Source organism: Ambystoma mexicanum, chromosome 8 (genome assembly GCF_040938575.1).
Source record: "Ambystoma mexicanum isolate Mex_15411 chromosome 8, UKY_AmexF1_1, whole genome shotgun sequence".
In the NCBI taxonomy this organism is placed as follows: Eukaryota; Metazoa; Chordata; class Amphibia; order Caudata; family Ambystomatidae; genus Ambystoma; species Ambystoma mexicanum.
In genome coordinates, this window is record NC_090929.1 from 49,532,888 (window position 1) to 49,558,196 (window position 25,309).

Here is a 25,309-nt window from a genome sequence, read left to right on the forward strand (position 1 = left end):
TGGGGGCAATAGCTTTACTAAGTTGGCTTTGTCCATTTGTGCCCATGGGATATAGTTAGGTCTCCCTCCTCCTCTGTGTATCAACGGGAGCTGTAGCTTTCCTTTCGTTATGGCACCCAGACCCGATGTGGGTGCTGATGCTTCTAGTGATGCCATTTTCCCCACTCTGTTCCTTAGTCGTCCCGACCACTCATCGTCCAGTGTTCTCACTGAACATGTGCCATCCCCCCCTTCGCTTCCCCCTCCCAGAGCCATGCTCAACCTGTCACTTTCTTCTAACTCGTCCCTTATATCGCATAGTAATTCCTCTCTATCCCCCATAGGCCTTTCATCATTGTCAGGATCTCCCTCACGTGTCTCTATTTCAATTATTCGGGTTGGTTCTTCCTCAATTCTGAACAGTATCTCACCTTTTTTCCACCCCTCTTCAGCTCTTCTTGTCTCGCCTGGCGCTCTAGACGTGCGCCCTGATCTAGTCGCATTAAGTGCTGTTTGTCCGCACATGTCTTTTATCCTTGAGAGCTCATCTTTTGCTATTGAGAGTCTTGACTGTAAATCATCTGTGAGTTTCTCTATGTCCACCCTTTGTGTACTCGCCTGGCCTCGCTCCCTTGTACTTTCATATGGTGGGGGTGCAGTGGGCCGGTGGGGTGTAGTAGTTGTCGGGGGAGGTACATATGTTGGATCACTGTATCCTTCTGCGGGTACAGGCTTTTTTAATATCGGGTACAAACTTATTACCTCTATTGGTGGCGCTACACTTGACAATTCTTTGATATCTTTCTGTATCATCAGTGGATTGTCTGTAGTGGATGGGAGATCAGGATTTAATGCTGGTGCTTTAGGCGGTGGTATCTCTTCAAACAACCTCCAGAGATCTATTATTTCCCTCCTATTTTGCAACTGTTTTCCTTTATACTTCAAGAAAATGCATGTGACCACCATATCCAGAACGCTTTTATCAAATGACCCTCCCTCTGGCCATATCTGGGGTAACCCCTCTCCCTTCAACTCAGTTACCCATTGGTCGTGATATTTCTTAATCCGCTCCGCGTACCCTGGAAGACTTTTACAAATATGTGATAAGGGTGTTTCAGCCCCCATCTCTGTGCCCTCCTAGTGCTTATGTGTCTCTGTGTGCCTGCAACTACAAGGTGAATGTAGTATCAATATTATTTTTCGTATTCTACTTCACATTCAATGTTATGCTCGGTTGGGCTCTCCCTCCCTTGACTGTACAATACAAAACTGACTGTACACAGTTTCTACTTTGTTCTCTTTGGGGGACACATACAAGAGCAACCCATCATTTATTTTGACAATATCAACCCGGAAATCAAAAGGCACCCACTCACGTCACTGTATCAACGTTGCCTTCAAAAAGTTTTATCCGGTCACACTTACCATGACCATTTAACAATTATACATTTATAGCTGTTTTACATATTCGCAACATCAAAGTCGTCCCCTGACACATACGAGGTGCACACACCTCTTGGTAGCATTCAATTCACCATTCGAGCTGCCCTCCCTTTCCTCCCTAGCCGGCTGTCCCTGTCTGTCTTACTTAGATAAATGGATGCGCATATACATATAGTTGTGTGTTTTTTTTTTTTTTTTTTTTTTATTCTCCCCCTACCCCTAAAGAAAAAGAAAAGAAAGCAGTAATAGCGATCACTAATATATTCTCAGTGCCCCCCTTTGCTGAACACTTTTATCTTGTATTTCACTTCGTCATATATTCCCAGTACTAGTCAATATAGCACTATGCGGCGCCGCCTTCCACCCCCTTTCGGAGCTAGGTTCCCGTCACTTCTATCTCTTATTCACCTCGTAGTCCTAATGGCCATATGCAAAGAAAAAGAAAGGAAATTTTAGAATAATCTTTAGTATATCTTCGTACCCCCTTTTCGTTCCCTGTCCTACACTTCTCTCCCCGCTCCCTTTACAATCGCTCACACTCAGTACTCACGTGCCCGTCTTGAACCGATAGTCTCCGAAACTGGGTCCGTCCAGGCAGTGTCGCCGTCAGCTCAACAGTCAGCCCCGACTCCGGCGAGCGGTACTCAAAGGGTATTTTTCAACCGGGATCCCGTACCCTTTCTCTATTGAGTGCGCACTTCTTAGTGTACCGGTCGACGTTGGCGGGCAGCCTCCCGGAGCCGGCTCACCGTGCGTATCCCTTTTCGACCGGAGATTCTCGTGCCAAAAGGGGACGGTTATAACGAGTTTAGGAAGAAATAATATCATGCTATCGGGGTCACCACTGAAGGCAAGCGTCCCCAAACAGCACGATCCTCCCCGCAATGAGAGACAATGGACTCTCCCAAAATGGGAATAAGGCCAAGACAGAGTGCGGGTGAGCGTAAATGGGAGTTTATCAATCAGAATAGGGCATGCAAAGGACTCTGCAAACTCCGAGAGCGCTCTGTCTGACAATAGCAAAGACAGGCGTATATATTTACAAAAAACGTCATAAGAACCTACACACTATAGGGGGCACAAGTTCATGGGGATTGGGTGGCGACGACTAACTATAGGTGCTGCTGTGATGTGGTTGGCTTTGGCTGGAAGACGTCACTGGTCAGCCTCGTGGGTTGGGCTGGGCCTGGCAGGGTGGCAGAGTTCATCCAGGCGGTGTTGTGGGGCCATCGCGGCCAGTGGCAGAGATGAATGTCTTTTCCTGACTTATTAGCCCTAGGCCATGCACACCGCAGTCATTCAGGCATTTTGATATTATCTTCTTTAGTAAATCTTTCAATAGGTTATACAACAGGTTAATGCAACACAGGAGGAATGCACCTTGTGAGGGGACTGGAGGTAATACGTCAGGGCATGGTTACCAGTGTCCTGTTGACCGGGGCCATAGGTCGAGGGGCTAAGCTTCAGGGCCTGGGACGGGCGGTACATGTCTTTCTGCCTTGTTAGAAGTTGTTATAGATGTTCCGCTGTGTGTTGTCAAAGTGTTGGGTGTCTTGATTGCACAGGGCCATAAGTCTGAGATGGTCCGGTGGGTTGTGAGGTTTACGAGGGGGCGCGTGTGTTCAGGCAGAGGTTTACTGCTGTGCTGTAAATAATGCATGTGGCAGGTGGTGGCCTTGGGTGCTACAGAGGGGGTTACAAATCTTTGAAGCGACTCCAGTCTGGTTGGGGGAGGTAACGCAGCGCGGCGCGGTCTCTGCTCTCATGCCTTGGCAGCCTTCGTAGGGTGGGAGGGGGAATGGCCTTGCACGTATTTCACAAAGGTATCTTCCTCGTGTGTTGCCGATTTAGGTAAAGACATCACAAACATTTGAACACTCTTATAATACTTATTCAAAACATTACAAAACATGCATTTAAACTTTGCTGGATGTGTCTTGATTATACCCAGTCTGAGCACCTTATGTATACATTATGTTTTAACCAGTACAGTATTTAGTTATATGCATATATATTTGCAGTAAGTGAGGTAGAGTTAGGATTGGTGGAGAACATAGAAAGTAACCCGCCACTTGCTCGTGACGGTGGTGGCGCATGTGGGGCCTAGACATGCACACATGACATGTGCCCTCTTTTGCATTCTTCAAATGGGCCCTTTGTATGGTTACATTTGTTTTCTTGTGTCCTCTAGCAGCTTTAGTTCAGTTATGGCGCGAGCCCATGGGGTGTAAGTTTCCCAGTAATACACGTAACAAACAGATTCCTGGTGCGTTCCTTTATTATTAGCACCCAACTGCAATGGTATAGGCTCACCATCGCTTATATCATGGGAGCATGATATCTTGTAATTATACATCTTACAGGCTTTTGTAATATAAGGGATTTTATGGAAGAAAAGCATCCTTTGCAAGTAGTCTCAACATTAATATACAAAGATAGTCTGTCATCTAACGACCATTTTACTGTTCTTTTCATTTGCCTAGGCCTGTTGGCCGGGTCATGCTGGGAGCGATGATACACTGCGGGAGGTGAACTCTTACAATGTTAGTGTATTACACTAGCTCATGTCCGTCTTGTTCGTGGGAACGTGCTCGCAGCGGATCTGCCAGGGTGCTGCGGCAACAAGGATGACTGAAACCCTCCAAGGGTGGGGGCCGCGCTACAGTGCGCTGAGCTCACACCATCTTTACCAGACAAAATGGTTTCTGGGCCTAGCTAAATTATAATACATGTGGGCATTTAATACGTGCGGGCAATGTCTCCAGTGGGTGAGCCCTCCACCACCTGGGCCCGGGTGGCATGAGGGGACGCCCAAGAGAGCCATAGTCCTCACCTGGGGAGAAAGCGTAGGCGAGGGGAGGTCTTCTTGGACCAGTCCTCCCCTACAATATGCAGCGTGATTCCCCTGTATCTGCTTCTGACAGAAGTGCAGTGTGATGTCCCTGTATCTACTGGTGAGAGATGTGAAGCGTGATTCCCCAGTATCTGCTTCTGACAGATATGCAGCATGATGTCCCTGTATCTGCTTGTGACAGATGTGCCACGTGATGTCCATCCATCTGCTTCTGACAGATGTGCAGCATGATTCCCCTGTATCTGCTTCTGACATATGTTCAGCGTGATGCCCCTGTATCTGCTGGTGACAGATGTGCAGCGTGATGCCCCTGTATCTGCTGGTGACAGATGTGCAGCATGATGCTGCTGACTCTGTTTGTGACAGATGTGCAGCCGCCTTTCCCCTCAAACCTCTTTTCCTTATCCATCCCTTCTATGTTGCTTCTGGGTCACCATATACCCAGCCCTCTATTATTCGGAGGCCCTCCTTTCAACGGAACCCCATACCCCTGCAGTCCTCCTCATACTGAATCACCATGTTCCATACTCTGTGTTTCCTCGTCCTTCCTCTCCAACCCTACTGACCCCGTTCTCTCATAGGAGTCCCTTGTTCCAAGCCCTCACTTTGTCCCTCAGTCCCTCTCTCACCAGAAATCACAGGAGCTGAGTGTTCATAGCCCCCTGTGCCCCAGCCCCATATTAGTCGCGGCTGGGGAATTTTGGAACTGGAGGGGTGTAAATGTAAACGCTTAATATGGAGGCAACGAGTGAGGGAGCCTGAACCAAATAAGGGTGGTTGGGGGGGCTCCCTCCCCAAGAAAATATTTAAAATATTGGGTTAGAATGGTGCACTTTAGAGCACTTTCTCTGAAAAATTGGATAAAAAGCCACACAGTTTGCAAGCTGATTTGTTTGGTAGCACATGAAAAAACTCTACAGATGCAAATTACCAGCAGCGCACAGGCCCATTTCCATTGCATTTACAGTAAGCCTTTGCCCACAGCATATGCCAGTATATAAAACATTTTCATGCTGGCTGTGCCCATACATGTCCATGCAGGCGGCATCAATATATGCCACTGTTAAACGGGCCCAGCAGTCCCAGGTATGCCAGAGGTACTGGAATTACTTGGAACCAAACTCAATGATGAATTAGACAACGTGCAATGCAAAGTGCAAGGCAAAGTTCAGCTTTAATATCATCCAGATAAAGCAGGGACAGCATACAAGCATATAGGTCTTGAGGCTCTCGTCAAGTACATGTAAAACAATACTGTAAGTACCTTGGACGCGTCATGTATGGTGTCATACATTATCATAATTTTACAAAACCTAAGCGGAATGGGAACTGGTTATGGGGCATGGCAGCATATAGTTTGGATATGAGCTAGACAGTTGATTGGGTTAACGTAAATCTAATGGCTCCTCCTGAGACCACACCAATATTGCTAAAAATAAAAAATGCTTCACTTCTAAGAAAGACTATTGGCTGGCATACTACGGTTCCATGTGGCAATGTTCCCAGCAAAAAGGCAGTCATTACAAAAAGTCGCTGGGAAAAGACAGTGGTGAAAGGCTGCTTGCTTTTGTACTGTCCCCTGCATTCCATGTGATGGAAGCGGGGGACACCCCTGCAGCCCCCCAACCCATTATACTTTCAGGGGGAGCAGGGGACACCCCCGCAACTCTTGCTCCCCTTAAACGTATGGGACAATACAAAAAAAAACGGCCTTTCACCACAGCCTTTTCCCAGTGACGTTTTGTAATGACTGTCTTTTTGGTGGGGATATTATCATTGTATATGCATACTACATGGTGGGTGGCATGTTACTAAGAGATTTGATTGGTTGGCTTCTTGCTTACCAATCTTGGACATTTGACAGGTCGTCAAGATATGAGCCAAACTGGTAGTGGGGGGAGAGAGGTCCATGGACTGACTTCTATTCATTAAAGAAGTTACCACCCCTCATTCCTAGGTCCTGAGCCCAGGCAATCTCTTTGTATTTGGCCTTGTATGGCAATTAGTGTTCCATGTGTACTTTTAGAGAGCACCACATGTGTTTTTATCTATTGGCTCCTAATGAATACACAGTGTTCTCAAATTATAAATCATGTGTTAGGGGATTGTGCATGAAGTGGAATGAACTCCTATTTATTGGGATTTTAGCTAATTCTAACGTGTGTGACGTGTCTTCTACTTCCACCAGGGACACTCTTGAGTTATACTTCATAGAGCTTGTAGGCTTACTATTCTAGTCCACCTGTCAAACTAAGAATGGTTATCTTCAGTACAGACTGTGGACGTCTCCCTATGTGAAGAAGCTCCCACGGCACCTGGATGAAGGACGCCGGTTAGAGGGGAACACGGGCGACACCAGGACTGAGACGGAATAAACTCCCCCACCCAAAAACTGCACTCGTCCGTAGATTGCCACCGGGTACCACAGTATAGTGAAAATATCAGGATATTAGCAATCACCACAATATATGAGCTGTGGACATGGGCAGGTGCACTAGCCGTATCGGTGTGAAGGGAAGACTGGGGAGGAGGGGGCCAGATGTGAAAGGGACCCCGAAGGCCGGTCGGACCAAGATCTAGACAGAGGCGCAGGGGCGCTCCCGAACCCCACCTGAGGAAATTACAGAAGCCCAGCGCCTCAATTCAGGATAAAGATGCCAATTAATCAATTGCACTAACAATTTCCCCCTCTGCATACACCTCTCAAACTCCAAACCAAACACAACCACAAACCTACAGCACAACAACCCGCAAAAACGTCACTACATCGCAACAACAAAACAAAAAAACACACACAGACTTGCACAACAGTACACGACGACTACTGGCCGCAAAACACCCCAGGCCCAGCCAACGGACCCACCTGGATGAGGCTGCAAACAGCACATCAATGCTCTCTTGCACTTTTCCAGCTACTCCCCACTAACCACCCACCCCCTCCTCTTTCAGAGCCGCCAGATCACCAGGGGACCACTCCGATGGTGATAGTGTGGTACAAATGTCCTTTAACATTAACATTAACATTCATATACACCTTTTAATGGTGTTGTGAGTATACTGCTTGTGTCTGGGGAACTGCTACCTTGTGCCTTCCCTCTGCTATTCTCATCCTCACTATCTCTCTGTAATCTTGACTATAATTGCTAAGTAATGCCTGAGTTCTGCGCAACTCTGTATTTCTGTGGATTCAGCGTTTTGAGGTCTTTTGAAAGTTTGTAGGCCTGGGCCTATTTAAAAGCATGCTACAGCGTCCATTTTAAAAATGGCTGCCTCATTGCACTCTAGTTTCTATGTTAATGAGCTATACTTGTGTCTCGTTCGTGTTGCATTCAGCGTATACATTGGTTATGTTAATGTTCTTCATGTCTTGTGCTTGCTATATTGCCACTCTGGAACTCCCTACCCAACAGGCTCAGAGCTGAACTGTCCCTATCCTCCTTGCGCAAAACCCTTAAAACCACCCAGTTCCACTAGCCTCCTCAAAACACTGAAAGCCACCGTGTTCCACTAGCCTCCTCAAAACACTGAAAGCCACCCTGTTACCTAGCCATCAGCCTACCCCTACCCTTCAGCCTAGCCCGCAATCCCCCACCCCTTCCACCCCACCCTCCCGGCCACCCCACCGCAGGTATGTCACTGCTCTTGGAACATGTTATTACATTTTATCTTCATCCTTTGTAAGCCACTAAGATTTAAGTAACTATGATTCCCTGTAACCGGCAAGTATCTCTGTAACTAAGTTTTTCTGCTTCTGCTGTGACCACAAACACCGCACCGCAAATATGTGTTTCCTCTGTAACCAGCAAGTATCTCTGTAACAGCGCCACAATGCATACGGGCTGCTGCACGCTTTATAAATGCTAATAAATGAATACATAAATAAATATTAATATTTTTCATGTATAAATGCATATTTGACCTAGTGTGCGTGTTCTTCATATCTTCAGCTCAGATTGTCTCTATGTCTTGTTGTACCTGCCTGGGATAAGGGCAGTATGATTGTCTTAGTGAATAACGTTTCTCACATGTGTGATACTTGATTGGGGGCGGGGCAGAAGCTATGGGTGACATATACATCGGCCTACCAACACCAGTATTACCATACAAGGACTCCCAGGCAGTACAAAAAATGTCATGCCACAGAAAGAAAGTATATCCGGACTGGCTATACCAACATAGGCCAGTGTAACCACTTATCACACTTATTATGCTTGCTTTTACACATGATGCAAAGTACAAGAATGCCATGACACACAAAGAATATATGGCCAGACTAGAATCAGCAATGTAAGGTAGTCTGTCCAAGTAATAACACTTTTCATGTTAGCTTTACCCATCATGCCAAGTAAAAAGTAACACGTGCCATGCCACATTAAGTAAATGTACACTAACAACATAATGCAGGCTAGCCACATAACACTTATTATGTTTGCTTTCCCTTTGATGCCAAGTAATATAGTCCATGTCAAACTAAGAAAGTATATGGAGACTGGCACCACTAATGTAGACCAGTCTAGCCACATAATATTACTTATGTTTGATTTACTCTTGATGCCAAGAAAGAACATTTCGTGTCACATTAAGAATGTAAATGCAGGCTGGCACTGCTAGTGTAGGCCAATGTAGCCATATAAAACCACTTTTCATGTTTCATTTAGCATTGATGCTAAGGGAGCAATGCCAAGCTACAGTCAGAAAGTATAGGCAGACTGACGGTAGTGGTGTCTGTGTCTTGGTTCCTCATCAGGCTTCCCCTGAAGTCCTGCATGCATCGGTCCCCTTTTTGGTTTGAGGGATGTGAGGGCTTGCAGCGTTGCTTTGCAGATATCAGTGAGAACAATTAGTCATGAGGGTATCGGCCTTTTCTTTTATCGATTCCTCATCTGTAGATAAATGGAAACGTTGAAGTGCTTCGGTTGGAAGGAAGTGCTTGCACTTTCTTTTATGTTTCTGCAGCTCATTTAGCAAAACCAAAAGGGTGAAGACCAAGAATGTTGGACAGTCACTCTAATAAAAAAAACTACTTCAATCTGCAAAAATATACATTTTAATCATTCTATTGTATGTTGTCTAAACAGTATAAATATTCACATCTATTCAATACGTAAAATTCATAACAGTATTATCGTCACATAAATCCAAAGCAACGCAGGACTAAATATACAACAATGAATAAAGTGCAAACAATGATGGAAAATACCTCCAGAGAATACATATAAGACACGTCCCCTATTACTGCTTAGGGCTTAGAACCAGCAACATAAATTTTTATTTTCTATACACCAACGCCTATTAAACAGTGTGTGTGATCATTTAAAACATATATGGTCGACACATGTTTGAGCCGATATGATGAGCCAATTCGATGCTCCAGTGTTAGACCTACCCTTCCTCGGCCCCCACGGCAGCACAAGCCTAGGTCCATCTCGTTTAGGAATCGGCATTTCGCCGCTCCGTTTTACTAACGCTGGAAGATGCCCTGGAAACGAGCCGCAGCAACGCTGACAATGCGGAGATCCGTTGCCTTGGCAACAGCATCCCTGCTCTCACGTGAACAGAGTCAGCTGCTTGCTGCCGCCAGTTCCGCCCCCAGCATCAATTCAAAAGCGTAACGGAGCGGGAACTCGCTCCCTCTAATCACAGCTTATTCCTTTGCTACCAAGCTTCTGGTACCATTCTGATCCATCTCCTCCTATTTGACCCTCTTTGCTGAAACGGATTTGATATTGCCTCTGGTCCTTCTGCTGTCCATCATAGTTGGCCTTGACCCTGCATACGGGCGGCTAACGGACTTCCCCGCCTACTGTTCCAGCATTTAGCCCGTACTCCCGATATTGACGACAGCTCCTTCAACTGACTGCCTTCTCCTTCGGCCTGACTCTGCTTTGATCGAGTGGGGCTCTGACCCCGGCCCGCTACAAGGTCTTCCTCAGCCCCTACTCCAGAGCGTCACAGCGCTTCTCTCATTCCAGGGTTCTTTCTCCGATTTCTACACGGACTGCCTTACTCCCAGTTAAGCGCTACCCTTATACTCACTGCCTGTTGGCCAACCACTACCTTGTCTTACCCTCTACTCCTCATGGACAACTCCTTCTGCTTAACATTCAGTTGCTGCCAACCGCATTCCGTGGAAAGGACTTATTTGGCTACCGTGCAGAGTACCAGGACGTGCTGCAGTGATACAGTGCAGAGTACCAGGACGCGCTGCAGTGATACCGTGCAGAGTACCAGGACGCGCTGCAGTGATACTGTGCAGAGTACCAGGACGCACTGCAGTGATACCGTGCAGAGTACCAGGACGCGCTGCACTGATACCATGCAGAGTACCAGGACGCGCTGCAGTGATACCGTGCAGAGTACCAGGACGCACTGCAGTGATACCGTGCAGAGTACCAGGACGCGCTGCAGGTGATATAGATTGTGCACCATCCTGGCCCTAGTGCGGCCCTCGTGCTGGTCGGGTTTCGTATCCCTACTAACTACTACCCGTTTATTATTTTATCCTTGCTGTTGGTTGAGTTAACTCTTCTTGGATTTTCTCACTTCCCTCTGCTCCATTACACCTGCATCTGGTAAGGAAATGTCCATCAATTCCATCTTGTTCTTTTCCATATGTTACGTAGGGGGTCATTCTAATCACTATCTTCTAGGTCCTTGATGGGAGAAGGTCACAATCAAAAGATCATACCCATTCTGGAACAGTCCACTTCCTAGGCAGGTGATTCTCCTTCTCCTAGATAGGACTATTGCTCTTGTCTACGTTGTATACTAATCATACTGGCCCTCATTACGACCCTGGCGGAAATCGAAAAACGATGGCGGAAATGCAATACCGCCATCGAATAGCGCTCGGTGCGATTATGACCCGTCACCGTAAAGTACGATGCCATTAGCGACACCGTAGTGAACGCCAACGCTAACTGCACCAAGTACGCGCACGCGCGCCATGCGAAACCGTAATTACCACCATGGCGCAACGGTACGCGAATTCTGACCCTAGCGAACATTTACCTAACGCCATCAAGCATGGCGGAAAGTACCATTCCACCATGGTGAGAAGTACGGCATCGCGAACCAACCGTAAATGGCCCTACTGAGTGCCTGTACACCACTCCCTGGCCACATTGCACAACTCCTCGTAGGTGCAATGAAGTCACACAATGCAACCAGTGAAATGTACAAGTCACCCATGCATGCCAACGAACAAATGAATGTAGGGGCTCCAAGTGCCTTGTGAGTGGCCATCCATATATGCCATGTCACCATTGCCGTACTGATGCAGCACAGGCATGTGAAGGTTCAAGTACAGCAACATGAACTGAAATATGAGACAAAACAACAACAGGCCCCCCATCGCTTGACACCAGTGTAAGGCAACATTCAAAGCAGTATCCTGAGTGAGACTGCACCAGCCCTGTACTCCTGCCAGTAAACAAACCAACCATCAGCATAAGCATGTACCACACAAGTTGGCAGAGTGACTGAGCAGCCAGGCTCATCTCAAGAGGGGCCAATGGGAGCTGCAGGGCACAGATGGCACGAATACAGAAGCTATTCCAATGGACATGACCTCAGTCTCCCTCCAAGAAACACACGCAAACACAGGCAACTGTGACCAGCCATATTCTGATAATCACATCATTCCACCAATCCACCTGGCTGACCGACATCTGTTACACAAAAGCTAATCCCCCGCCCCTGAGCATGACATCATTAAAACAGTCATAATGGCAGCCCCTATCCCTGACCTCACTGGGCTTCGTAGGCAAACGCGCCCAGTACAGTACCACGCAACTATACTCAGAAGCCGGAACCCAATGCAGATCTCCTCACAATACATCGCTCCACAAATAGGAATATGCTACATTACTTGCAAAGAAGAACGGTACACGGTTAATATCAGAATAGAAATTTAATGCACAACAAAATCACCAAGCCCATACAGCTATTAGGTCATGAACTCCAAAATATATTTCATTATTGTGGGCTGCATCCGCAATAAATGACCAGCTTCTTCTTGTGTGACGCCCTGTTCCTTCATGGTACACAGGGGCTACATTCACGTTCAAAAAGGCAACATGGAAGCGCCTAGAACCGCAGGGCCGTCCCATTAGGTAGGCACTAGTCCAGCTGAAAGGTCGATATGTTGCTCCTAGCCACTAGTACTGCGTAAGGGCATGTGGCCCATTGGCGATCGTCCCATAAGATCGTAATGGTGCTCCACTGATTAACACGAAGCAGCAGGTGTCGGGAGTAAAAGCCATCTGCAGGAGTGGCATACAGATGGCAGCGGCAAAAGGGGAGGAGATACCTGTCACCCAAATGAAATGAAAAAGAATAGTATGGGCATCAGAACTTCATTTGAATTACTCACTTCAATGATCACACTAAATCCACAGCCATATGCATGCTAGCCCACTCAAAAGGATTATTCCCACCCAAAAATCACTTGCGAATCATAACTATATAAATCGAGGTGAAAACACTATTACAAACGAGTGTTTGTGTGCATGCGTCTGTTAAAACAGAATCCATTAGATGGGATTAGTAACGTGCATAGACACAAGTGTTTGAAGGCGCGTCAAGACAGGGAGGGTTCAACAAGGGCAGATAGACGATGGTCCCACTATGGCAGCCCTGCATCACATAGCGCAGGGGAAGTGGATAGATTCCAAAAAGCCATGTACATGGCAAACTCTCTATTAAATCATCTGTCCATGCATCCATACATCATCCCCTCATCCCGGTATGTAAACGCCTGATTATTTACTCACATAACATGTGAAATTTCCATTGAGCCTGTGCGTAATGCAGTCTGCAAAATCCACTGTGCTCCCGCCCGGAATTCCAGTGTTGTGAAGTAACATGTATTTGGGAACGTCCGGCCTTATCGTCCACTACGCTATTGCGCATCCCATACTATTCATATCAATCATTGCATTCTCGCCATGGCCCCTGTCCGAAGGACATTAAACAATAGAACTTTATATCTGCAGTCAGACCTGTGGGCGTCTCCTCGCCGCTAGCTGAAAACCGAAAGCGATGTCCTTCAAATTCCTCATTTGCAACATCACGTCGAAAAGGCATCTGTGACCGCTCGAAATCACAAATTCATCCATGTAGTGCGGCAGTGTGTGAAAATGGCAACTGGCTTCACTCAGAAATGGGACGCCCCGCCCGTCGGTGAACCTCGGTACAGTGCTGCATGAGGGTCCACCGTTAATCGAGCACTACATTCCACTGACCCTTCACAAGTTTGTTCGCGACTGTAAAGATAGTATGTGAAACAATGGGACCATAGCAGAATGAACATATGAAGCAATATTTCACTGCCATCGGGATTAAATACATGATTGTAATAGCAAGATGCCATGCGTCAAATTGCAGCGTTGTGTGCGGGACGTGCTCGCCCAAAGGGGATTGCAGCTTGCACAGGTGGAATGAATCACCACAGGTGGAGGCCATACTGCCTGAAAACACATAAATTGCACACCCAACCCCCTCCCACAACCACACCCACTCCAAAATGCTACCGGCAGGACTAGCGATGTTGGCCCTGGGGGACCTGATAGCACTGCAAGTACTCCAACTTCAAGAAGAAGACGAACACCAACTACTACAACAACCGGCCGCACAGAGGAGACGCAGGAGGAGGAGGAGGGCAAGGCAGGGCCAGCAAGGCCCACCAGCACAGCCACTACCACCACGCAGGCAGCCCGCAATCCCACGCCTCCGAGCTCATCCGTTCAACCTCACTGATGAGCAGATCCACACCCTCTACCATTTGGACCGGGACACCATAACCGCCATTGTGGACATGACACACGCTGACCTTGTCAGCATGATAGATAGCCCAACCGCCATCCCACCCCTACTGAAGGTGGTGTCTGTACTCCACTTCCTGGCCACAGGCACCTACCAGCACACAGTCGGACAGTTGCATGGCATTTCACAGCCACTGTTGTCACGGACACTATTGCAAGTGCTCGATGCCCTCCTGAAGCACGCAGACGACTACATCTCTCTACCACGCTCGGAGCAGGAAATTACTAACACAAAAGTGGGATTCCATGCACTTGCCGGCATACCGGGTTGCATTGGTGCCATCGACTGCACCCATGTGGAATTGGTTGTCCCACATGCCATGGAGGCCCAGTACCGCAACCGAAAACAATATCATTCTCTTAATGTACAAATGGTGTGTGACTCCAACAGGATCATTACACATTGTTGTGCCCGATTTCCTGGATCAACCCATGATTCTATGGTCTTGAGGAACTCTACAATACCACGCTACATGGAGCGACACGCAGGGAACAGATCCTGGCTACTCGGTGAGTCTCATTTCATGCATGATAATGTGGGGTATGTGATGCGGCAATGACCTGGCAGGAAGGGGGGGGGATGCGTACGTAGCAATGTCATTCCACAAACATCCTTTATTGTCCACATACAGGTGATGCCGGGTATCCACTGAAGAGATGGCTCCTTACACCACTCCGGAACCCACAGAACCAGCATGAGGAGGACTACAACCATGCCCACTCACGTACCCGTGTAGTCATAGAACAGGCATTCGGCCTACTGAAGGGTCGTTTCCGCTGCCTCAGCAGGTCTGGCGGGGCACTCCTGTACCGCCATGAGAAGGTTGCAAAGATGGTCATGGCATGTGTCATGCTACACAACATGTGCGTACGTAGAAATGTGCCCATGCCCCCTGACGCAGAACTGCAAGCACCTGAAGATGGTCATGATGAGGGTGGGGATGTGGCAGCACCTCAAGGAGTCCGCGAGGCACAGGAGGGCCGTGAAATTCGTCAGATTATCATAGATTCATGCTTCTAGCACTCACGCCTGGTGGCTGATACATGGACACGGGACTTGTGGCACTGTGTGTGTCTGGAACATGCACAATATGGACTGTACGCCTATAAAGGCCTCGTACACAAAGATCAATGTCCACACATCTCATTGGATGAATGTGAAATGTTTATAGCATATGTGAAATTATGTTACACACCCCATCGACCCACCACCCAAGTAAGCCCAACACACCCCCTCCACCCTCCTACCTCCCCCCCGAACACCAGTGTCCAAAGATGCTCATTGTCAGTGGGCAGACGCTATTGCAAGCCCCCTCTCCGGGTATCAGGGGCACCCCTGCCTGTGGAGCGCAGGTTCCTCCCAGATCTACGTTGGGGGCTGCCCTGGACGGAACTTGCAACGGATGATGTCTCTGCCTGCTCACGTCCATGCATGTCCCTAAGGGTTTGTGAGAGCTCAGTGAGCACACGGCGCACAGCGGCAAGTTCAGCACATACGTCTTTGGACGTCGCATGCAGTTCCCCCCTCAGGCTCTCGGTGCTTCTCTCCATTTGTACCCTCAGGCTCTCGGTGCTTCTCTCCATTTGTACCCTCAGGCTCTCGGTGCTTCTCTCCATTTCTGCCCTTAGTGTCTCTGTACTTCTCTCCATTTCTGCCCTAAGTGTCTCAGTAGATGTTTCTATGGCTGCCTTAGTACCCCCACATTCATCAGCATGCTCCTTGAGGAGCGTGGCCAGTTGCTGCTGTTGCACGATCACCTGGTCGAGGGACTGTTGCCTCTGCTGGGCCATGCCCATTTGCGGTGGTGTCACAGAGGGGCTGATCACCTCATGTTGCCTTGCCACAGGGCTTGTGGGGGATGGCCAGTCGTCGTCTTGTGGGTGCATCTGCGTGGTATCCTCATGGTGTACGGGATGAAACAAACAGGGGGATTGAGACAGGTCATGGATGGATCCTACATCAACAGCACCGTTTTCTGTGTCGGAGCATGCTGCCATTAATGCAGTGTCACCTATGGTGCTGCTGCCACCAGAAGCAGTGCCTTCTGTGGCATCCATTGGGGGGACCTGTGGTGCTGCTGTTGTGGGCATGCTGGCTGCTGGGGTGCCTGTTGAAGTCCCCTCCTGTGTGCTGCCACTTGATTTGTGCTGCTGCCGTGTCTTGATCCGTGCAGCTGAGGTGGAGGGTCTTTGGCCGTTGGTCTTGGCCCTCTTTGCAGGTGTGCTGGTAGGGGTGTCCTGGAGTTCGTCGTTTGAATCGGACCCTGTGGTGGAGTAAAGGAGGGCGAGCGTTATTAATGGGTCTGTGGAAATTGGAATGGCAATGTATCACATGCATTGGGGTGGTACCTGAGGGTGATTTGGGTCAGGGCCTTGGAGGTGGTTTCATTTTTGTGTGGATTGAGGATGCAGTTGTTTTGCAGCCTGCAGTTAGGGTGTGCATGCTGCACGTATAGAGGGTGTTTTTAGGATTTTTAATTATTTATGTATTTATTGTGACTTTTAAAGTGCGCTATCAGGCCAATGTATGTGGACGTTCTCCTGGCCATGTGTTTCTGTTGCACTATGTGGACACATGGTACTTCACATGATTGGACATTGTGGATTTAGCATTGTTTTATTTGGCCCACCTACCTGATTCTTCGGATGTCTGCACTCCTTTCTCCATCCCTCCGACTCCCTCTATACTCTCCATTCCAATGGTGGAGGCACAGATTTCTTCCCAGGGGGTCAACTTGATGGGTGATTCCGATCCTCCCCCGGTAGCTGTGGCAATGTTACGGTTGGCGGATAGTATGCTCCGTACGCGTATCCGCAAGTCGTCCCATCGCTTTCTGCATTGCTGTGGGTTGCGGGGTGCGGTCCCCACCGCACTTACCCGCTGTGCCACCAGGGCCCATACGGCCTTCTTGTTCGCAAGTGCCGTCCTGGTCATTTGCGTCGAGAAGACGACGGCAGCATTCTCCTGGAGGGTCTCTGTGAGCACGGTGAGTTCCTCATGGGAGAAGTGGACCTGCCGCTTGCGGTCGCACGCTTTTTTCGCTACTTTTCCCATTTTTGTTGTTTTCACTAGGGTGGATTTCGGGTTGGGATGTGTCTCAGGGTAGGATTTTTTATGGTTGTGTTGGGATTCTGATTTTATAGGTGTACGGCGTGATGTTTCCCGTTCCGGGACCATGTTTTTACTTCCGTTTCCGTATATTTACGGTCACCGTATTTTGCGATTGCCGCTCATTACGGTGACCGCTATGATGGGTGGCGGAATTGCACCTAGGGCGCCGTACGACGGCGGTGAGGGGCGTTTTGGGGACATTTCCGCCATCGCGGACTTTGCACTTCCGCCATGGCGTAGTGCTCGTGCCCGATGGGTCGGAATTAGCCGCACTTTACTCCGTCGTGCAATGGCGGAAACGCTATTTACGCTATGGCGGTCAGGTCAGTTACTTTCCGCCAGGGTCGTAATGAGGGCCACTGTCTTTTCTTGCAGCCTGGTTACATGGCAGGGTGTTCTCCCCGCTCTTTTGTGTGATTTATTCCTCTGGCTGTTGTATTTCCTCCAGCAGAGGGGTGTATCATTAAAAAGAATTTCCCTCAAGAGAGGTGGCTTGGGTCATCCCTCAGGCTCTTGGCTCAAGGTCATCCACCCCCAGAATCAGCGGTCATCTCCTCACCTCCGGAACCCTCAGTTCGGTGAAAGCATCCAGTTTGATTGCGTCTTCATCAGGACGAAAGTGATGCAGAGTAATGCCCCACTCATATACAGTCTTGTGTTCACAAGCATCTACAAAACAAAAAACAACAATACATCCGAGCTTTATTCTCTCATCTCTGACCTAACATATCTATTTTTTTACGTAGTAATCAACACGCATTTATTCTACTTAAATGAATTTCTACAACAATGCATATCTGTGTTGTATGCAATTCCTCGCTCTTTCATGATTTCAGAAAGGTGTGCACAACTCAAAGCCCTCATTTTTTCTTGGAAACACTATTGAATATTATGCAAGTGAAAGAAGTTTATCCATTTCAACAACAACCACCCTGATACCGATACATTCTCTTATGTGTGTGGCTCACGTTTCAATGATCTATTGATGATCTGTCTTAGCAGATCCCTTCATATCGCTTTTCATCTCTTAATAGGCATGGTCCTGTTCCAGGACATATGGAGGGGAAAGAAACCGTCACTTTCACAACCTGGGATCTAAAACAATAAATGAACCCGTGTCATTTTGCAGTGAGTAGGTGGCAGCCCTCATCACCCCCTGATACTTTTCCTCTGTGTTGATCGCGGAGTACCACGGATCAAGTAGGGGGCCAGTGGTAATGTGTGCGCTAAATCTTATGGGATCTCTTCAAGTGTCCCTGGCCACCGCGCAAACACGCCTTGGCCATGCATTACAAAGCCCTTTACTAACGCAGCGGATATTAGACTACTAGGAACGGGCAAGTCGTGGACAGTCTTTCCTCGTAGATCGAATCAATGGCGGGCATCGCATTACACCACCCGACTAAAAGACGCTGAAATAAATGGGGCATACTCCTGTTACTAAACCGGAACATAAAGAAGGGACTAATACCATGCTATGAGTCCTCACCTAAGATGGCAGGTTTCCTCCCCAGGCTGGCCTATTCTTAATGTTGCATAATGACCTGTTACTAGGTTTCATCTAAATAGATGGCCATAGGGATAGATATACCTAAAATAGATCTGTTTATAATTGCCTCAGCTACAATGCCATACTGGGCAGACAGCCAAAGAAAAACCCCTGCACTCGGGACCTGATTAGATCTGGGTGGGAAAGACTGCCTTGCTGCTTGCTACCTGTTCATTTCAGCCAACATGGGGATGTACGTATGGGGCGTATGTAGAACACTGCCACATATACACAAAACCAGTAGGAAATGGGTCAAAAACACTGGACCCAAAAACTAGTGAAGAAAAATAGATAAAGAAAAATTAAATAACTGATGTTTGGAAATATGGACTACTAAACAACCTTTAATGTAAAGATAAGTTTATTCCACTCCACTGAGAAGTTTAAACCCTTTTGCACTGTGTTCAAGCAATACATCCACCTCTGTTCAAGTCTGTATAGTTGGGTGGCCATGTCACCTCCTTGTGAGTGTGGCCTCAATGTTGAAGAACAAACCAGAATAAATCTCTATCTTTGTGATGTCCCATTCTATTGTGTTGGTCCACTAGAGGTTTATCGCACACTTTATCTATGTTCTGAGATCCATTGCCTTATGGGATGAGTGGTCTTCCCTTCATATAGTAATTTGCACTGACACTCAAAGATGTAAATTAGATTTTTTGTTTGACAATTTGTGTGAGTTCTCATTTCCCACTTAAACGACTTTGTTCAAATGTGTGCTTAGTATCAGTAAATTGACATGCCACACATTTGCTGCATTTGTGATGACCCATAATGGGAGGTAACACCCACATCGTCCGCCCCGTCGGCTCCTCTCTTGTGTTTTTGTATGTCAGTACCAGTTTCTGTCTGAGGGTAAAACATTTTTTGAATGCAAATAGTTTTTTTCTCCAGTGTACGTATATTTCTTTTACCAGGTGCCAGTTTTTGTTGATTATCCTTTTGATTAGATTTCTTACAGGACTGTATGTGATGACACATATCCGTCTGTCCATAGCAGCTTTTGGTTGTGAGGTAAAACGCATGTCTCTATTCATATTTGCTGCCGTTTTAAGATTATTCCTGACATTCTTCCATGGGTAACCTCTGTCTAGAAGTCTTTTGTTGAGGTGATCTGCATGAGAATAAAAATCATTTTTTTTCTGTACAATTCTTACGCATCTTGAGGAATTGGCCATAGGGTAAATTGGTTTTGTGCCCAGTTCGGTGAAAACCTGTATACTGTAACAAACTGTTACGGTCCGTGGGTTTCCTAAACAATGTGGTGCAAACATCTAGAAAATTGGCCTGATTCTTATCCCATTCTATGGTGAACTTGATGTTGATGTCACAGTGCCTTAACCACTTAACTGCCATGGGTTTCCCCCCCAGTGCCAAGGCCTTTTCTGGTGATTTTGGTATATCGCCATACAATGCCTTCTAATGTTTTCTCTTTCATTAACCCCTTAAGTGCCAAGGACGAGGTATCTCGCCCTTGGCAACAGGGAGGTAATCCCAAGAATGAGGTACCTCGTCCTTCACACTTAAGGGGTTAACCATCTATGAAACTGTTCTAGCTGTTCTTCTAACCCATTCCAAATCAGGAAGACATTGTCTATATATCTTTTCCAAACAGATATATAAATCTGGAATAGGTTGGTCACTGATGCCACATAAAGTTGTTCAAAGTTGGACATGTATAGGTTTGCTACATCTGGAGCAAAAGTAGCCCCCATGCTGACACCTGCAAGCTGTTTGCATCTTTGTTTTTTGAAAATGAAAAGGTTTTCCATCATAGCCAACATGGCACATTGCAGTGTAAACTGGATGGGTGCTAGCAAGGATGTGGTACGTGTCTAAAATGTTCTGTATTACTTCTAGACTCCCAATCTGTGGAATGGAAGTATTTGTGACAAGAATGTCTGATGGATCCACAGCAGTGTCCTTTATGATGTTGATCATGTTTGTGGAGTCTTTCCCATAAAATGGAGTCATAATCACAAAAGGTTTCAGAAAATGCTCAGTGTAGACTGTCAAAGGTTTCAACACTGAGTCAATGGCCGAAACAATAGGCCTACCCGGAGGATTGGACATGTTTTATGGACTTTATGGAGAATATAAAAATCAGCTCTTAATGATCACTACTCAGAAGCGCCATATTATAGTGATATTATTAAAAAAATGAAAACTGCTGCAGCTCAAGCAGCTATAATTAATCAAAGATATGGTAGCTTCTCTCTAATTCCAGCTATAACATTTTACATCCAAAAAGCTGTACCTATCACCTTATATGGTGCGGAGACTCGAAATTGGAGGGGCTCACTGTTTTGGACCACTATTGAAGGTTCCTATTGGAAAAAGCTCTTGAGATTGCCTAAATGTGTGTCTGTGTGCATTTGAAGATTCAAGTTGGGCTTGGTCTCTATGTACACAATGTTCATGTGGGAGATGTGCTCTCTGTATAGAAAGTGACCAATGAGCAACAAAATGGTTCATTGCTAGAGGCATTGGCACTATGTGAGAGCATTACTAGAGGCATTGGCACTATATGAGAGCATTGCTAGAGGCATTGGCACTATATGAGAGCATTACTGACCACAAACACATGCATATGTGGAAAACAAAGGTGCAAGCGTTTTTAGCGACAGCTGATATAGATCATGATGTTTTGATGTACCATCCAAATAAGGGCAAAAAATATATGGGAATCTGGGAATGGGATTGGATTAACGCGAGAAAGGAATGCTTGGAAAAATAACACTCAAAGGTGTACACATCATTTGGAAAATATCTGCATACCCCTGAGTCCTATATTATGCAGTTCCCCTCAGCACGATATCGTGATTTATTTATTCGATTTAGGCTAAACATTTGGCACTCAAGAGAGGTTCTGGCTAAATGGAATCTAATTGAGACAAGTGAAAACACCTGCCGTTTTTGTAAAAATATGAATGAAACTGAGACATTGATACATTTGATCACTAATTGTTTCCATTTGATGGCCTTGAGCAGGAAGTAGTTTGGTTGCTTCTTTATTGGATATCAATATGTGACAAATGAATTACTCTGGGATAGCTTGTATAATGCTCAGTCTACCTCAATGAGATTAGCGATTGTGAATTTGTTATTAGCCTTACACCTGGATGAGGTGGACAATGTGCATTGTGAGAGTACAATCAGGTCTTCATTACATAAGACTAGCTTAAAATGACTGGTGATCCATAATGGGAACTATTCTCTCTGCTTATAAATATATTAACATTGATGATAATAATGGTTTAATTGCATACTAATGAATTTTAAGAATATTTCTCAATATTTCTGAGATGTATAATATGTGAAATTTGTAACTGAATCAGTGTTTTTAAGATTTTATTTAGAAGATAAGATGAATTCGTTTTTTAATATTAGAAGGCGATGATTTGATATATGTAACTGTTTTAATTTGGAAATGTGTATAATTGGCTCTTAAAGTTTATAGAATGTTGTGTAATCAAATATATTGAAAGGTTGTTTCTGCAACTGTATCAATAATACAAATATACATATATATCTATATATATATATATATATATGTAAAAGGCAGCTATTTTGTGAAACTGTTTCTGCAAAAAATGTAACCTCATCTCTGCCTTTTCATTCCTTCTCATAGTCACAGGGGTTGAGGATATTGCTACTTGTTTAGAAACAGCAATGCCTGACAGCAACGGCTTTGCTAGTTTGTGATGGAAAATCTCGCAGAATTCTGTAATGTCTCACCAAAGTTCTAGGGTACAGGTCTTCTGAATCACATCTGCATTTACCTGCCCCAGATGTTTTGCGGTGTTCAAAGAGGAATGTGTGCCAATGGAATCTAACACTTTCTCCTCTTTGTCTGTAGTAGGGATGTGCCGAACGTCTGTTTAGAGTAAGTGTTCGGCCGACTTTCAACTGAAAACCAGCTATTCGGCTTTGGCTGAATACTTACTTGAATACTTACTAGAATCCAAAGTCCTCTTTCTATGATTGGTAATCATCTCTTTGCTTGTGGTAGGATGGCCAATCATAGAAAGTAGAAGAGCAGGGAAAGCTGCATCACCCAATAATACTTCAGCTTATTTGCTGCTGCAGGCTGCAAAAGGAAGAACATGTCACTGAAGCCCGTCACCGGAGGAAGGCGCCATGTCGGAAAAAGACACAAAATCAACAGGTAAGGCCCTCACCCCCTCTTTTCTCTGCTCCTTTCTTTCTCTTGCTGTCTCTCTTTCCTCCTCCCCTCCCCCCACACCCCTCATTTGTGCTCTCCTGGCCAGGGCTCTGTTCTCATTTCTCCCACATATCTTTAGTATTTTGTTTCCAGCAGTTCTACAGCGACATCGGTGTGTCACAGGTTCCTTCCCATGCACCCGACTGAGCTTTCAGCTGGCTATTAGTGGGCACTGCCAAGTTCCTTTCTTGATGCCTGTGAAGCAACCAATAAAGCTGCTTTTCCCCTATAGACCATATATGAATTGGACTGAGTTAATGCATACCATGAATAATCCCAGACATGTGCAGACCCTGACCTAAATCTCTGCATCTAGAGGAAACAAGCATAGCCCATGCCAATAGGTCAGACTTTTTAAATATAGAATATACAACTTTTTGTCCACTGCCTGCCCTGCACCGCAGGGCAAAGAGAATCCATGTGTACATAGACCTTATTGTTAGCACCCGCATTCAGTTGCAGACATTTTTAGGCAATTGAAACCGTGATGGGGTGTTAGCACTTGCATGTCAGGGGAGTGATTCGAAGGGTAGGGTGGACAGGAGACAGCTCCTTCCCACAGCAGTTTTTAAGCGTGTGGTTTCAGACATGAAGGGGGAGTTAACTGCTGTAACATTGAAGCTGCACTAGAACAGTCTTATTGGAATGTGAAATGAAGTTAGATACTCCCCACTCAAGTTAGTTTGCCCATACCCAACCTTCTCTGAAGAAATCACCTCTCCCAACATTTGAACAGTTCGGCCGCCCTCCCCCACAAAATGTAAGCCTAGGTGCATCCCTGCCACCAACAGAGGAACAAAGACTGACATCCTCAACCGCACAATACAGGGAAAGTACAAGCCAAAAGGGTTTCACCTCTTGTACAAACATTAGCAACAAAGGTTAAAATATATCAGAAGACGCTTGCAGTGGCAGTGTGCATATTCCTACACACTTGTGTAATGCTGCTTATAAATATGTTCAAAATGAATGGTGCATACCTCATTGATGGGTGGCACTCTGAATGAGATATATATATAGTACGGCTATTTAAAATAAATGGAGAACGCACAAAATATTTTTGTAAAATAAACATGTGTTGTTTCTCTCAGCCATAAGCAACAGGGGTCACTTCTTAGAGGCTAGTCTGAGCCATACATCTGGCTTTCGTTGTATCCCCACTCAGACTGCCCCCATCCATCTAAATATTGACTTCCTTCCATCTGGTTTTTTTTTTTGCAGGACCAATTGATGCAATATTCCTATGTTTATATTCCAAAAGGAACATTTCTATAAATATATTGACGCATTTCTAGAAGAAAACTACCAATCATCTCACTATTCAGTCCGGCCGAATACTTAGGCCAACTATTTGGTATTCGGCCGAATTGTAAATGTACTATTCGGTACACCCCTCTAGTCAGTAGGGGTTGAAGGTGAAGCCACAGAGGATGCTGAGGAGTCCTATTTTGAACTAAGGCTGTTGCAATCACTGGTGACTGTACTAGAGGCCTCTAGGTCTGAAGACTGGAAACATAAGTGCAACATTGCGGGAGGCTTCCAGGTGAAGGCTGGCCCCTCAAGGTCACTTCCACACCACCCTATTCCCACTGTCCATTTTGGAGGGGTCACTGCTGCACCCTGCTGCAGCCCTCCACCCCCACTCAGTCTGCAGCCCCACAGGCCACTCCTTTTGCCTGGCCCCAACACTTATCTTTACCAGCCCCTGCTTCATTTTCTTTTCTCTCAACTTACTGGGAATCGCCCAACGTGATTCAGTATTGTTTGCGGCATGTTTTAGGGAAGTTGCTGGAAGGCCAAAATAACGCTGGAGAGCTGGATCCCGGGAACAGTTTGACTTCAACAGGAGTTCTGTCCTTTGCATCAAGCTTTCTGAGTTAAACTGTTTGAGATTAATTAAAGTATGAAGTATAGGTAATTCAAGGTGCGGGGGAGAAAACTACAACCTTGGCATCTAGGCTGTGAAACTATGGATCCAGAACGAAGTTCCCTATTAGGGAACTCATGTCCCCTGCACAATGACTATGGCCTTAAAGTAAGAGCGAAATTCTTAATATTAACAATGGCCAAGTCAGTTATCCTATAACCAGGGCAACCACTTGGCGCATTGATCTTTGAATGCAAATTCCAGGCACTTTATTATGTTTAAACAATCGCTCGGTTCAAGAGTAATAATTCAAATGACCATTCAATGATACACATAATATAAATATTTTTATTGTGCAGATAGCCCAACGTGTTTCGAGTGTAACTCTTCATCAGGGGCCAGTGTTTACAATTTAGTCTACAAAGGAAGTCAAAATAAACTTGACGAGTCTCATGT